The sequence below is a fragment of the Loxodonta africana genome, chromosome 17, assembly GCF_030014295.1.
Source record: "Loxodonta africana isolate mLoxAfr1 chromosome 17, mLoxAfr1.hap2, whole genome shotgun sequence".
Taxonomy (NCBI): domain Eukaryota; kingdom Metazoa; phylum Chordata; class Mammalia; order Proboscidea; family Elephantidae; genus Loxodonta; species Loxodonta africana.
This window is the reverse complement of record NC_087358.1, coordinates 62,538,185-62,552,113: the sequence shown is the minus strand read 5'-3', so window position 1 is coordinate 62,552,113 and position 13,929 is coordinate 62,538,185. Positions and strand designations below refer to the sequence as shown.

At 39.6% G+C, this 13,929-nt stretch overlaps 1 protein-coding gene across 12 annotated transcripts in view; it reads left to right on the top strand.

Moving 5' to 3' along the window:
• The window catches only part of ENOX1 (ecto-NOX disulfide-thiol exchanger 1), a 744,157-nt gene that overhangs the window by 197,864 nt on the left and 532,364 nt on the right, over positions 1-13,929 (top strand). The window lies entirely within an intron of this gene.

Genomic DNA, 13,929 nt, shown 5'->3' with positions numbered 1-13,929 from the left:
TGTTGTCATAGGCCTAATACATCATGGTACTAGATGCAATAACAATGCTTTAGAAGGAAAAAACAACATAACCACATTTAATGTAGACATTATTGTAACATGCATCCTAATTTCAAAAATGTTAAAATGTGGGGTTGGGGTGGGGAGTGCATCCTGGAATTAAGGAGCTATAGCAGCAGAGAGAGATGATGTGGAACCTGAAAATTAAAATTATTTTTCTCCTTAGAAATAAGCAATTAAAAAAAAAAAAATAGGACATAAACTCATTACATGATTTCAACTACTTGGAGTTAAAAATATGTTCTTCTTAGAGGGTTTATACTCCACTTTTAATGTAATAATTCTGGGGAACTATTTTAAGATTAATTTTGCAAGTCTGTCAGAATATGGACTAATTACTCTCTATTTGTTGTTAGTTTAATGGTTAGAACAAGTTATTTGGAGTATATTCTATGGAATAACATCAAGAGTAAAAAAAGATAAAGATGTTCATTTATTGTTAAAGTGTTTCAAAAATCCTAAATAAATCACTTGCAGATGTGAAACGTATTTATGAAACTTAAAAACCGTGCAGGGTCAGACTCCTGATCTATCCAGTGACACTGTAGAGTGTGCTGTGGGAGCTGTGACCATCAACGCAAAGGTCCAGTGCTTGCCCCTAACTCAGACTGTCCCAGTCAATGCTCTTTATTTCCTAGTTCAGTTCAATTAAGAAACGTGAATTGAGTCGCATACTTCAATGAGAAACTTCTTAAGGACATATAGGGTTCTTAGTAGCTTTGGACAATAACCAGTGTGTTCTCAATTAACTAATTTCACCTGATTTCTGAGAATTTTTCTCTTACTACAGAGTTTGTATGTCGGGTTTTTTTTTTTTTTTGGTGGACACGTTAATGTTCATGCTGACTCTGCTGCCTATTTCTCAAGAGGAATTAATATTGCTAAAACAAAGGAAAGCTAAAAGTAAACTCCAAATTTGTAGGAAGCTCCGTTCTGAGCTGGAAGCATGCATGAAATAATTATATAATGCCAGACATCAGCAGTGGTTTTAAAATCCAACAATCAGATATATTACACACGCCACATACAGCATCCCTTATCATCAATGTTTCATCATAGTCTAGATTTAAATGAGCCTGTATACACACGTACATATACAGACATACACACAGTTTTCATAGATATATAGGTAGTGAAACAACCTTGTAGAATGAGATGCATAATGATAAAGACCGGCGAAGCAATGCTGCTGAGGGACACACAGGTTTAAAAAAAAAATAGCCGTTTGGTTCTATTATCATTTGCTATGCACTGCAGGAGCCCTGGTGGCGCAGTGGTTAAGAGTTCCGCTGCTAACCAGAAGGTCAGCAATTTGAATCCACCAGCTGTTCCTTGAAAACCCTATGGGGCAGCTCTGCTTTGTTCTATAGGGTCGCTATGAGTTGGAATTGACTCGACAGCAACAGGTTTTTTTTTTTAATGGATATTAGCTGCACAGATTTAAACTTTTTGATTTATCTGGCAAGGAGGTTTACTGAGTTAGGAATCAGTTTCTTATATTACAGTGTTTGCTAAGATGCAGTGCATTTAAGGAAACGTACTCTGAATTAGGGGGCCAAATAACAATTTCCTGAAAAAGACCCTGGACACCTGTGATGGTAAAACTCGTTGCTGTCCAGTCAATTTTGTCTCATAGCAACCCTACAGGACAGAGAAGAACTGCCCCATGGGGTTCCCAAGGAGTGGCTGGTGGATTCGAACTGCTGATCTTTTTGGTTAGCCGCTGTAGCTCTTAACCACTGCTCCACCAGGGCTCCGCTTATGATGATAGTATAAGTTAATTCTATTTCCCAGGGTGAGGTCTCACTGTGAAGACATGCAGCACCAGTTTGGCTGAGATGCTGTTTCCAATAAATATGGAAATTATGGCTTCCAGTGCTGTGGCCTGGTGAGAAATCTCAGGGGAAATAACTTGAAACTATGTGATAGGTTTAAAGTTAATTCCTAGCCCCCCTCCCTGAAGTAACCAACCTGTATTTACAAGATGCACCATATTTCTTGGCTATCCAGAAAGATGAGTAAATGTAGTCCTATTGGGTAGAATGAGAGTGTGGTGATGAAAATCTCCAAGTCCCTCTAGGCTCCTCGGAAGATGATTTGAACTATGCAGGCTACGATTTTACAAATTTCACAAAACAGGCTATGATTTCATAAGCTAAAGAGTTGCTCTTTGACCCTTTTCCCTGCTATTGTTTTTGCTTTCTCTGATGACTCCAAGCAGAGAATTACGATTTGGGTTTTTTCCTTTGCTAGATGAGTATGGTTTTATAATGACAGGTTTCAAACTAGATGCCTGTTGCCAATCTTGTGAAACCCTAGCAGGACAAAGGTGAAATGTAGCTGCCCTTTCCAGATTCTTGTTAAAGTATCATTAGAGACTTATTATACGGTAGATAGTTGGGGCCCTAGTGGCACAGTGATTAAGAGCTCGGCTGTTAACCAGAAGGTCGGCGGTTCAAATCCACCAGCTGCTGCTTGGAAGCCCTATGGGGCAGTTCTGCTCTGTCCTATAGGGTCGCTATGAGTCAGAAAAGAGGGGAGAAACAGGAGATGAGAGCCATTTGAAAATCTCTGGAGATAAGGTAGAGGTGATCAGTGAGCGTTTCTCCGTGAGCTACCGTATGGGTCTCCTAGGGCTGCTGCCATAACAAAGTACCACAAACCGGGTGGCTTAAAATTACAGAAATGTGTTCTCTCACAGCATTGGAGGTTAGAGTCCAAAATTCAGGGTGTTGGCAGGTCTGTTCTTTTTCTAGAGCTCTGGCGCAGGGCAGCGGGGTAAGGCTCCTTTTTCGTCTTTTGAGCTTCTAGCAGCCTCAGCTGTTCCTTGACTTGGGGCAGCAGCACTGCAGTCTCTGCTTCCGTCTTTACAGAATCGTCTTCCCTCTGTGTCTCTGTTTCTTTGACTCTTCTTTTCACGAGGACACCAGTCATGTTGGATTAGGCCTACCCTTTTCCTGTGTTATCAGGAGGGACCAGTCCCTGGAGAAGGACATCATGCTTGCTAAAGTAGAGGGTCGGTGAAAAAGAAGACCCTTAATGAGATGGACTGACACAGTGGTTGCAACAGTGAGCTCAACACAGCAACACCTGAGAGGATGGAGCAGGATTGGGCAGTGTTTTGTTCTGATGTATATATGGTCACTACGATTAAGAACTGACTTGGCACCTGATAACACTGCAGTGGGATTCATGTTAGTTTTTACATCCGCAAACATTATTTCCAAACGAGGTCACATTCACAGGTACTGATGGTTAGGACTTGAACATACCTTTTGAGGGGACACAATTCAACCCATAACACCTACTGTCAGAGTGTTATTGTTAAGGATTTGAATTCACAGGTGGCACCTGCCCACTGAGGTCAGAAAAATTTAATCTTTACATGCTCTGAATTCACCTCCAGCTACCTCAGTATCAGACTGTCGGATTTTTTGCAAAGAACACACCCACATAAATAATGCACCTACATATGTAACGCATGGAAAAGATGAAATTAAGTAAAAGAGCTCTGGCATGTGACATTTCTGGAAGTGAATTTTGGCCTCATTCACCCGTCTTCCCATATTACAGGTAAACCGTATCGTTCTGTTCATTTCCTTTCATCCTGTTTATTTTCTTTAATCTCCTGCTTATGTGTATATAAAAAAAAAAAAAAAAACCAGTGCCGTTGAAAAGGAGCCCAAAAATGTTACTCTTGGTCATAATTGTATGATAAACGTATAAGCCATGGCCGAAAAGTCATGGATTGAGTTTGGTAGGCCCCCGGTAGTTAGAAAATAAACTGTTGAAACTGTGCCTTTGTTTCTGTTAATTTAAGTTGCTAATTATAGTGCGTTTAGTGCGTTAGCTCAACAGTTGAATGTGAAAACCTTATCAGGTTGTCTTAAGTGAAACCATTTGGTTATATTAAACCAAAAAAACCAAACCAATTGTTGTTCTGTTGATTCTGAATCAGTGACTCCGAATCTCTGTGGAAGCAGACTGCCACATCTTTCTCCCATGGAGCCGCTGGTGGTTTTGAACTGCTGACCTTTTGGTTAGCAGTCGGTTGCTTTAACTAGTCAGCTTATTTCATAGTTTAATTATGTCTTCTTAATGTCAACTAAAGTCAGCAACATGTGAAAAATAATTGGCATAGCATGCTTATGAAAATAACACGCGCTGGGAGTTGCATAGTTGGCAAAAAAACGTATAACCCATGTGTGATTTGTGAAAAAATATGGTAGTAAGGACCATACAGAGGCCTGACCTCTGCTGGATATTTGTGATCTGTGGCACTTTAGGGGACAAAGGTGTGGGGGCATGCCATTGGTTTTTTTTTTTTTTAACTCCTTTGGGGGCCAGTCTTTCTGAGTATCCTCCTTACCTTTCTGTATCATCTGTGGCAGATTGTTCTCTTTACATTGTATTTCACTACTTGAAAAAGACATAAGAGATTAACCCTGCTTTTGCTCATTTCTAACCAAAGGGAAAGGAACTTTGTAAGGACTTAGTAGGTTAGTAAAAAAAGATTCCTGTGTGCAATATTTTGAGCCCTTGGGCAGTGGTCCCAGGCAGCGCCATCAGAAACCTAAAGCTTTTCTCCCTCAAATTAGGTCCATATAGTATCTGTCTCTGCTTCACTTGTCTTATTGCGCCGAAAGTCCATTTTTCCTTGACTGTCACATAAGTATCCTGCCTCCTTATTTTACAGATAGGAACCCGAGCCTTGAAGATTGTGACTTACTCAAGGTCTCACAGGATCCAAGTCTTTTACTCATGGATCTGGTCTCCCCAGTGCACCATGTAACTTACCCTGACTGAATATCTGTTTGATTGATTGATTTTTTGCTTCACTCGGTGTATTTTCTAAGTTGCAGTTTGCTTCCTGTTAAATGACCACTGTGTCCCAATATTTCTACCATGACTGACCTCCCTCCTTCCCACTCTGAGCACTGTTCCCTCCTGATTTTTGGATCTCTGCCACCTAAGGCCTTGTATGCTTGTTGCTGTGTCTACGTTTCAGAAGGCCTAGGTGAAGCAGGCTCAGGCTTGAACATTCTGAACATCCAGTGTGGAGTGCAGTTATTCCCTTTGGACTTGTTGAATAATTAGGAACATCAAAATACAGGATAATTTTTACTAAGAAAATATTTGTAATAAGAGCCCCATGACAAAAATCCACAGGCTTCAAGAGCTTTCAAAGAGAGCCTTAGAGACTGTTAGGGTGAGAAAACTGAGGTCTTGGAAGACCAAGCAGTGATGCTCAAAGTCAAAGAGCAAGTTACACTAGAGCCTGGCAGAAGCTAGGTGGTCTGCCAGCTCTTCCAGATTCATCTTCCCAAGGTTCCATGAAACCGTCATTAACCATAGACTTTAAAATGAACAATTTCACCTTTCAGAAGATTCTGTTATTTGAAAGTGGATGTGATATTATGCCACTACTAATAATAGAAAACTCCTTCAAAATGCTTCTGTGTGTTGCTACTACTTGCACAACCCTGGCATGGTGCCCAAAGCTCGTGACCCATCATCACCACTGCCCGTCCTGTGGTAACCCTTCTTGGTGCTTTCTGGCGACAGCAAAGCTTCAGTGTTTGAGTTTCCAAACCTCAGGCAGACTGAGTGGCTCCAGTTCAGAACTCTCTTCCTGTTCAAGATTTGATCTCCTCCCTAGGGATGAGGTCCTTCCTAGCTCTGCCAGTCACACTTCTGGCTCTGCTGGGGCTGTGGTACTCTAGAAATCCAAGCCATTGACAGATAAGCATCCATTGACCATTGCAGAAAGACTCCCAGGGACCACTACCCCACTTTCTGTATATTGCCCCCCTGCAAAAAAAAAAAAAAAATTGCCTTCAAGTTGATTCCGACTCATAATGACCCTTTATGACAGAACAGAACTGTCTCATAGGGTTTCCGAGGAGCAGCTGGTGGATTTGAACTGCTGACCTTTTGGTTTGCAGTTGTAGCTCTTAACCACTGTGCCACTAGGGCATATTGCCCTGGGTTGTGGAATTCCCTTGTTTTCTTTTGACCTTGGATTGAGGTCAGAGTACACTTTATATTTTGCCCACTCCAGGACACCAAAATCAACCAGACTATTTGCCCTAGATTCACATCTGACGCGTTGTGACCCCATGTGTGTCAGAGGAGAACGGTGCTCCATAGGGTTTTCAATGGCTGTGGTTTTTTTTTTTGGAAGTAAATTGCTTGGACTTGCTTCTGAGGCACCTCTGGGTGGACTCGAACCACCGGGCTTTCTGGTTAGCAGTCAAGGGCTAATTGTTTGTGCCACCCTGGAACTCCAGTATATATACTGCTCTAATTGCAAGTTCAGTGCTGTTCTGCCCCTCCTTTCCAGCCTTACCGAACTGTGATAAACTGACAAGACCCAAAAACATCCTGACATCCATTGCCTTTTCCTGGTACTGGGTAATTAATTCCAAACATTGTCGTTCACTTCTCACATGTGGAAATTGCAGGAAAAATAGGAGCTGAACTTAGATTTCTACTTTTAAAATAGAAAGTAGAAGATAAGCTTCTAGCACATTTATCTTTGTCAAGATAAATAAGAAACATCATACATTCATCCTTTTATATTATGTGTTTTCCTAAGTTTCTTTACAGGGAACACCACTAGAAGCCGAGCTGTTAGTATAATTGTGGCTTTGTTTTTTATAATGGGTCTTTGTTTGAACAAAGAAATGCCTATCAGTGGAAATGATAACTGTGATAAATTCTCTCTGCTTTCATGCTTACCTACTATTTTCTGGTGGTACTAAATCCCAGTTTTAAGTCTGAAAAAATTAAGTCGATTGTCCTTTTCAGTGGCGCTCCCATTTCCTACTGATAATATATAGAGGTTTTCTCTAAATCCCTTCTTGGACTCTATTTTCTTCTATCACCTCACAGGTATTAATCTCCTACTTATTCCCACTGTCTACCTTATTTCCACTCAGACTTCAGCCCCTCTCTCTATCCCTTAATGCCACCCTTCATTCCTTTCTCTCCTTGTTCCTCATCTTCAGAGCAGGTGCCATGGAAACATGTCCCTGTTCCCTGCACACACACAATAAATGGGTTTTTGGTCCTTGGGAGAATTAATACCCTGGAGACCCACCATGCTTGATTAGTGAGCAGCAGCTAGGAGCTAGGAGCTTAAATCCATGGTGTAGAAGAGTATTCTAAGGGTTGTATGTACCCACGTACATTTTTGTGGTTGTGGCGTCTTTTCCCCAACAGCATTACTATGTTTTAGACTTTACTTTTAATTACAGAAGAACATGTTTGCAGTGTCGTCTGGCCAGTAGTCCCTGGTGCAGTCTCTCCCAACTTCACTTGAATATAGTGGTGACTCACAAGGAGATAAGAACGTAATACCAGTGGTATTTTGCAAGATTCCTGGAAGAATTTCTACTGATTGCAAGGCTGATAGAACTGAAGTGAGAATAATAATTTTTGGCCAACAGTAGATTTCAGTGCCAGTCTGAAAAACTGGGTGGCTCTCTCCTGTGGATACTGCTTTTTGACAAACCAGATCTTCTGTACACCAACTTTTTATATAACTTCATAGACTACAGCTGCCAGAAACTTACAGTCCTTATTTGGAGAGTGCTGCTGGAGGGGAAGAATAAAGTACATCCTAAGTGAGGTCCCTTCCCCACTGCAACATAGCCATCTAACTGTGTACATGGATGGCGGAGGCAGGGAGAGCCCACAGGGAATTGGGTGCGAGGATTGTGGTCTTTCTAGTACTCTTTGCTTGGTGAGGTGGGAGGTGGAGAAGTCTCATTTCAGTCACTTAGAGGTGTTCAGAATGAATGCTAGTTTAGTACCCAATGTGTGCAGAGGAACTGGCGCAATAGGGTAGAACTCAGAAGGGGATTCAGAAACCACCATGTCAGCAAAGGTGCTGCCAGCCAGAAGAATCACACATATTATCCACTGGCCAACTCTAAGTACGGATAATTTTCTCCCAGTTAAAGATTGAATGAACAGAAAGACACCCAAGATGGGGACCCAGGGAGAGCTGATGTTAATAGTAAGTAGGCGTTGCTTTAAAAAAAAATTTTTTTTTATTTAAAAGATGTATGAGCATATTCTTTTTAATCTCTAATGTCTGTTTCCCAGAAATAAATATCATTGCCCTTTTTGTATCAGTCCTCCTAGATATTTTTCTACACACATGCACAGGCGTGCACACACACACAGATATTTTGATTTTAAAATGTGAAGGGCATTGTATTGGTCATGTTGCCTTTTTATGTAATATCTTAGCCATTTTTTCATATTATTGCATATAAATCTGCTTCATTCTTTTTAACAGCTGTGTAATATTCCATTGTATGGATGCCCCATAATTTATGTAGGTTTTTAAGTGGATTCCAGTTTGGGTTTATTGCAAACAGTGCCACAATGAGCTACTTTGTATGTTTGTGTACGTGTGTAAGAATGTCTATGGGAGAGTTTCCTAGAAATGAAATTTTTGGGTCAAATGCTAGGCATGTTTTCGATTTTGATTGATACTACCAAATTTCCTCTAAAATAATGCTACCTATTTCCTTTTTCATCAGTGGTCTATGAAAATGCCCATTTCCCCATATTTATACCAACACTAAACATTATCGATGTTAAATTTTTTACTTATTTACTAGATGATGGATAGCTTGTGGTTTTTATGATTAGTAGTCAGGTTGAATGTCTTTTCACATGTTCACTGGTGTATCCCTTTACTAATCAGAAACTTTAAATCTTATGTTTAAAATTGAAGATAATTTCTGTTGTGAAACCTAAATTATTGATTCTAATGTTCATTGAGAAGAATAAATAGGTGAGCTAGTTAAAATTTTGAAGAAAAGAAAAAGTAATGGTGATGAAAAAGGAGAATACTTGTGTTACAAGTTGTTAAATGTATGATAAGCCTCCAGTAAATAGCCTGAGAATCAACAGGCAACCCAGTGGTACAACTACACGGGCTGTAAGTATATAATTTTGTATATGATAAAAGTGGCATTAAAATCAATGAAGAATCAAATAATTTTTCAAAGATGATTATTTAAAATCATAATAAACTGGATAAAATTATAATAAAATATTTCTAAGATAAAACAATATAAAAACTATAATATGAAAATATTAAAATCATTTTGACAATTAAAATATTTTAAAATCATAATAAAACTAGGAGAAGAAAATACAGCTTTTGGGGTTGTCCTGAACTGTGAAAATAAATGAATAAATGCTAAAGTAAAAGATATTTTAATATATTAAATTTAAATATTTCTGAGTGGCTAAAAATAACCAAACAAAAACTCACCACGTACAAAATCAGTTGGTAACGAAAACTGGGAAAAATATTTGCAACAAAAATGACAGACACAGGGTTAATATCAATACTTAAAAGATTTTCTCAAAACCATAAAAAGAAAACAACTAACACCCCAATGGAAAAATGAGCAGAAGGCGTGAATAAATAAAATGTAAAGCCTCGCCTGCTTAGGCTGCTCCAAGAAGAGTAAACAGCTGATGGAAACTGGGTATTTCCAAGTAAGCTGACAGAGGAGTACTTCTTTTGTGTAAAGATGCTGTTGTCCGTCTTGATTGCACTAGAAAACATCCTTGTTTCGAAGAATATAATATGAGAAGGTACATTTTTACAACTAAATAACTTACAAGATCTATTAAAGAAAACAGCTTCAGATACCTTCTTGGCAGCAAAATGTAGTCAGAGATACAGTACTCCAGCCAGATGTTGTGATGAAGTTGTTTATTTAGTTGCCAAAATTTTAGCTAAAAAGATAAAAGATGACTTATGTATAGATAATGTGTTTCTTACAAGATATTGTGGACCTTATTAAAAGCACTTTTTCTTCAGATAATTTATACCCCTGGAAATTGTTTTGTCCTGAAATAAATTAGCAGGATTTTCTGCAAAAAAATATTTCTCAGTCCTCAGGTGGCTCAAAGGGTTAATGTGCTTGGCTGTTAACCAAGAGGCTGGTGGTTTGAGTCCACCCACAGGCACCTCAAAAGAAAGGCCTGGTGATCTGCTGCTGAAAAATCAGCCACTGAAAACCCTGTGGAACACGTTTCTACTCTGACTTGAAGGCAATCAATCAATAATGCCGACTGACACTCTTACTTTGTTCTATGCTGCTCCAGTGGTGAGAAAAGGCAGAGCACAAGCCAGAGGAAGCACACATACGTGACTCAGTTTATCTGGTTTCCAGGCAAGTACATCTCTGAGCTAACTGGAGGAGCCCTGGGCTTGTCTCCCCATACCCTGGGCAGGAGATAAGTAAAGAGAACACCAGCAGTGCCGTGCCGAAGGGAGGCAGATCTGCAACCTCCCCTCCATGGTGTGGCCAAGAACGAATCTGGCCCTGACGCACAGCCGTGTTTCCTGCCCCAGGAGAGAGCTTTGTGCTGCCAGTAGCTGTGATCCATTACTCCAGGTTCTAGCTTTCCATCCCAAGAAAAAATACAGCCAGATTCATATTACAGGCTGTGCATTACAGCTTTATTAAAAACAGCAAAAATGTAGAAACTTAAATATCATAAAGAGAAGAATGTTTAAATTATGGCACATTCACAAGGTAGAGTATTACTACATCCATTAAAAAGTCATGTTTTTGAAGACCGTTGAACAAAATGGGAACACACATTATGATTTTCAGTGAATAAGGGAGGGTTCAAAATGGTCTTTATAGTATGAGCCCATTTTATAAAAAGAAGAAAAAAATTCATGCATAGGAAAATTACTAGAGTGAGATGCTCCAAAACTTGTACAGTAGTTTATAGCTGGATGGTATGTAGAGTTATATTTTTATACACTTCTTTTTTCCAAAAAATACTCTGCATAAATAACTTTATCAGAAATTGGTAAATTATACACATATTGAAGGCCTTAAGGAGTTAATACTTTTACCTCATGCATATAATGTTTCTTTTAGAGAAAAGCAGGATCTTCCACCTTTGAATTAAAAAACAAGCAGAAAATGTCCTGGGGACTGTGAATTAATGGCAGTAAGCTTTAACTGAGGGAGGATGCTTTAGTCGTATTCCTGTTTTAAATCATAGGGCTTCATAGCTTCATTGCTGTCTTGTTCTACTTGGAATGTTCTGTTCACACCTGTGTTGAAAGTAGCGTTTAAGAACTATGAGACAAAAAAGATGTGATATAATCAAGTGCTAGGGCTAAGCAAGTGGACGTGGTTATTCATCTGACGAAACTGCTGTTGCCCACACTTAATTTTCTCACATATGTTGGCTAACTTCTGCCACTGAAGAACAACTATTTATAAAAGTTGTCCACTAAGGTTTTTTTTTTTTAAATAGCTATTCACGTAACACAAACAAATAGCCTCTAAAATGCTAAGTAAAATAAAAAGAAGCGTACACGAAGGGAAATAGTGAAGCCAGGGATAGTCCTAATACCACAAACTTCATGGAATATTTGTCAAATATAATTTGATTTAGAATAAATTAAGGAAAAGACACCAGGCATTGGGATAGACTTTTCCTTCTCAGAACTCTGTGTTGTGCTTATTTCTGACAGTGAAAATGAGTATCATTAAACATGGTCAACTCTGCAGAAGTGTAATTGGTGCAGCTGAGGTGGAAGTGTAAATTGGTATGACCTGGTGGTACAGTGATTAAAGTGCTTGGCTGCTAACCAAAAGGTTGGTGGTTTGAACCCACCAGCTGCTCTGCAGGAGAAAGATATCTGCTTCTGTAAAAACGTACAGCCTTAGAAACCTTCTAGGGCAGTTCTTCCCTGTCCTGTTGGGTTGCTGTGAGTCAGAATTGACTCGATGATAGTGGGTTTGATTTTTTGGTGGCATATGACACAACCTTGCTTGTTGAAAGTGAAGAGGACTTGAAGCACTTACTAATGAAGATCAAAGACCACAGCCTTCAGTATGGATTGCACCTCAACATAAAGAAAACAAAAATCCTCACAACTGGACCAATGAGCAACATCATGATGAACAGAGAAAAGATTGAAGTTGTCAAGGATTTCATTTTACTTGGATCCACAATCAACAGCCATGGAAGCAGCAGTCAAGAAATCAAAAGACGCATTGCATTGGGTAAATCTGCTGCAAAGGAACTCTTTAAAGTGTTGAAGAGAAAAGATGTCATCTTGAAGACTAAGGTGTGCCTGACCCAAGTCATGGTATTTTCAATCATGTTGTATGGATGTGAAGGCTGGATAATGAGTAAGACCAAAGAAGAACTGATGCCTTTGAATTGTGGTGTTCGTGAAGAATATTGAATATACCATGGACTGCCAAAAGAACAAACAAATCTGTCTTAGAAGAAGTACAGCCAGAATGCTCCTTAGAGGCAAGGATGGCGAGACTGCGTCTTACATACTATGGACATGTTGTCAGGAGGGATGAGTCCCTGGAGAAGGACATCATGCTTGGCAGAGTACAGGGTCAGCGGAAAAGAGGAAGACCCTCAACGAGGTGGATTGACACGGTGGCAGCAACAATGAGCTCAAGCATAACAATGATTGTGAGGATGATGCAGGACCAGGCAGTGTTTTGTTCTGTTGTGCATAGGGTCGATATGAGTCGGAGCTGACTCAACGGTACCTGACAACAAAAATAACGTGGAAGGCAATTAAGTAATAGCTATCTAAATTAAAAATTCAGATTTATCCTTTTTGAAAAATGGAGTAGATGCAATTTTTTCTATTTCTCCCATAAAGTGCAGCTAAAAATCTTGGATGTTATATATAAAACAAACACAGGAAGACTCTGAAAGGTAGATAAGAATGCATACCAGAAAGGTGGATAAAACTAGGGACCCCAGGACCAGAAAAACAACACAGTAATCTGTTCCCTGGGTATTCTTCTTATTCCCCAGACTTGATGCTGAAGAAGCCAGCAAAGAAATACCAATGATGCAAACAAAAAAGCCCCAATGAAGCCTTCTGTCTCTAACAGAGAACTAGGAAAGGGGCAGTATAGCAAGAGAGAACACTTTTAGGCAATAACTACTCTACTGTATGAATCAACACAGAAAAAATTGTGGCCTCACCCCACTCACACCATCAAAGTCCAAGTGGGAAGCCTAGATCCACACTTGAGAGGCTATAACAAAGTGCCTGAACACCCCCTGTTGGTATGGTGCCAGAGAAGATCAAGTAGAACCTTTCATTCCTGCTGGCCAGTAATGAGTCCTCCCTGCCCCACTGCTGGGTTGTCATTGGAGACCACTTGGTAAGACTACTTCCACCTTCACCTGGAAAAAACAAGGTACCCTTCTCCCTCCATGCTGGGGTTGTTTTAGAGGAGGCCTAGTGAAGACTCAGGATTTTCAACATTTCCCAGTAGTAATGAGGCCACCCCACCACAATGTCTGTGGGGACCACGCTGGGGGCTCTGCAACCCTGCTTTGCAGTAATGAGGAGCTTCCACTCTGGTATCAATGGATTTTGAGTGGGAAAACTAGACTTCTACTGCCACATGGCAGTAATGAGGCAATGTTCTCCCATTGCCAGAGGAAGACAGCTAAGGCAAAAGGTTTAAATAGTATTCAGGTCTCAGAACACAATACAAATATGTCCAGATTTTAATTGAAAATTACTGTTTATATGAAGAACCAGGAAGATCTCAAATTGAATGGGGGAAAAAAAAGACAATCAAAAGATGCAAGCACTGAACTGGCAGAGATGTTAGAATTAATGACAGATTATAAAGTAGCCATGATAAAAAATACTTCAAAAAGCAATTACAAATATTCTTGAAGCAAATGAAAAAATGGAAAGCCCTAACAATGAATTAGAAAGTCTCAGCATAGAAATAGAAGCCATAAAGAAGAATGAAATGGGAATTTTATAAGTGAAAATACAATAACTGGAGTAAATTAAAAACC